General features: G+C 54.5%; 1 pseudogene; it reads left to right on the top strand.

The window, feature by feature from the left end:
- Window positions 1-3,073, top strand: part of LOC103597403 — a 7,624-nt pseudogene extending 4,551 nt beyond the window's left edge.

Genomic DNA, 3,073 nt, shown 5'->3' with positions numbered 1-3,073 from the left:
GGCCGTACAGCAGCGTTGGGAGCCCGAGCGCGCTGCTCGCCGGCGGCCCCCGCGCGCCCCCTCTGCGCCGCCCACCTGTTTGCCCAGATATAGCCATTTCGAGGCAAAGATACCTGTACCCCAAATGGCCCCACGTGAGGGAAGGCAGAACCACCCTGCGCACATCCACCTGAAGATGACGCGACCCGAGGGACGTTGGCCCCGGGCCGCGGGCTGCGTGCGGAGACCCGGGGACCGCGCGCGCTCGCCTTGCGGTTGGTGCGTAAAGCTGGGACGGCAGCCCCGCTGGGCAGCCCGCTGCAGGGACAGGCATCCGAGCCGCTCCACCCAGCCGACCCAGGAGCCTTTATGTACAAATATGGGAAATTTGCTCCTGTGAGAGGAGGGTGGCGGAGAAGGCGCCGTGACTGGGTGCGCACCTGGTCGGCCAACTTAACCCAGCAGGGTTGGGGTAGGATGGGGTGGAGAGCAGAAATTTCACTCCCCCTGATGGGGCAGGAAGAGGTCGGCGTCTGGAGGATTCGCTGCGTTTTCAGACCTCAGACTCAGAGATCAGGTCCCAAACACGTGGACCGAGCCAGCGAGGCGGAAACGCCAACCAGGGCGCGAGGAGTTGGGAAAAAGGGAGAGAAAAGACAGAAGAGGAGAGAATCTGGAAGAAAAAGAGGCCCAGAAGTGGAGTAAAAGTTACGTGTGGTCCCCAGTAAGCTTTATTATAACCCAGAGGCTGTCTCGGTTTCTTAGACGTGGAGACACCCTATGGTGTTCTAAAACCTGTATCCCGCGAAAACGGGAGACGCTGGGTTTGCAGGCTCTTGCTTAGCAGTGATGTTGGACTTGTTCTTAAGTTGGTTAATTCGAAAGCAGAGCAGTTTGTTTGAGAAGTTTATGCTTTGTCATGCTTAGGACTGAGACACGCCCTGATTTCCAAAGGAGAGACATATAAAGCTGGGGTCTGGAGTTTTTCACGAGGCCAAAGATAAAAAGTAGCTGCAGTTTAGAAAGTCAATCCCAAAACTTCCTCGGAGGCACACATTTCCCTGAATGGTTCTCAAATTTGATCGTGCACCAACATCACTGGGAGGGCTTGTTAACATGCTGATTGCTGGGCCTCACCCCCAGAATTTTCAGTAGAGCTATAACGTGGCCCCTGAGAATTTGCATTTCTAACGCTTTCTCGGGGGATGCTAATCCTGCTGGTCTCTCAACCACACTTGAGAACCACTGCCCTGTGCCATTGGTTTTCAAATTTGGCTGCACATTGGCATCACGTAGGTTACTCTTTAAAATATGCTTGGGTCCTACCCCGAGAAATTCTGATTTTTAATTGGTTGGGGAGCCGCTTCGTCATCGGGATTTAAAAACTCCAGGTGATTCTATCATACAGCAAAGTTCACAAGCCACTGCCCAAAGTCATCCATTGCCCCTGAACAACTTTCCTTGGGTGGGAAGGGGTGGGGACCTTCTCCCATTGTGCTCTTGGCGACTTTGCAGGCTTCTGATCTAGTTCCCCAGTTTTTGGAAGGTGCAGTCCTTCACCGTTGCAGATGTTTAGCACTGTGACTCTGCTTTCATCAGCCATACAGGAACTATAAAGGATGAAACAATGTCCCTCAGGCTGTCAATAAGTGCAAATGATAGTGTAACCCTGAGAATTCTGCCTGCGGTGCATGTGGTAAACCCGCACCCCTTTCAACCACCCTGACTCAGGATATCCCATTAGAGCCAAAGTGATCTCTCAGGGCTAGTGATTGCAGACTTCAGTTATGGGGGCCAAGTGTCCCAAATTCAGGCTGGGTCACACGCAGGTGGGCACAAACTTGTCAAACGACCTGCTACATTAATGTTGGCTACAGGAGGATTATCATCTGTGTCTAGAATGGCCAGGTGTAGGGGTGGGGAGCTGTGGGATCACTCTGTACAAACCTAAACTCAGGTTGTATTTAGCGGTGAATTAGTGATACCAAGACCAGCAAAGTAACCGCTTCACAGCGCACATCTGAAGGTAGGAAGTCTGGTTCTCCTGACCCTTTGGAAAGGCAACTCGAGAGGCAGAGGCACCCTTCAGGAATCCACCCCACCCCCTGGCTGCCCTGCTGTGCTCGGGTTTGGCTGCCTCCAGTGTTTCTCACCTCACTCTAGGCCAGGCAGGCCGCAGAAGGAGATAACCTGAGGCGGCTGGGTCAGGACAGGGATCACTTATGACTTCCTAGGACTTCTTCCTTTTCCCTATTTTCCCTGCCATTTCCTTGTCTTTTGGTAGGTACTGCCTGGGCATCCTTAACTTCCATCCCTGCAGGAACAAGTGCATAGGGGCTGGGGAGGAGGAGGACGTAGGGGACCGGTGGGAGCAAAACTCTCCTGCACTGGTCAGGACTTCCCTGTGTGTCCCTGTGGCCAAAGATACCAAAAAGGACTTCATCGTCTCCAATAACTCATTTAAAAAAAAACAACAACACACATTTCCCGAGAATCTATTTCGGCGGGGATCTTCAAAGCGTCTTTGAGGACACTGTGAAAGTAAACACTGGAGTGTGGGACTGCAGATGGGCCTATTTCAAAGAGCCAAGAGAACGATTCCACTCTGTGACAGGCCCAGGCCCAGGCCTGGGACTAGGCTCCTCTGTGAGAGCCCCGCTCCAGAGTTCAGAGTACCCTCCGTCCTTCCCGGCCTGTCAGGACAGGACTTGTCCCAGCGATTTACTCCGCAGGAAAGTTGGGAGAGTCTCCCTATTCTGTCTCCTCTCCAGCCCCCCGCCCCGCCCCCACACTCCGCGCAGTTCTCCGCTAGGGTTTCCCTTCGGGGCAGATTACTTTATGACAGGGTGTGATAAGTGGTGATTTTGTTCCTCTTTTGATGGCAGGATTGCTTTGTAAACAGAAGCGCAAACTCGTTCCGATAGTGGTTCCGCACCAGTGCGCGGCGGCCGCCCTGGCACAGCGGGCGGCCGAGTCAGCGGCTGCACCTGCCGCCCAGGGCCGGGAGGACCCGGGGGCCGCGCGTGGAGAGGGCACGCCGAGCGGTGGCGCGCTCTTCCAGCCTCTGCACCTTCTCCCTGGGCACCTTCGCTGA

Source organism: Galeopterus variegatus, unplaced genomic scaffold, assembly GCF_000696425.1.
Source record: "Galeopterus variegatus unplaced genomic scaffold, G_variegatus-3.0.2 Scaffold2305, whole genome shotgun sequence".
Lineage (NCBI taxonomy): Eukaryota > Metazoa > Chordata > Mammalia > Dermoptera > Cynocephalidae > Galeopterus > Galeopterus variegatus.
The sequence above is the reverse complement of the archived record's forward strand: the minus strand, read 5'-3'. Positions and strand labels throughout refer to the sequence as shown.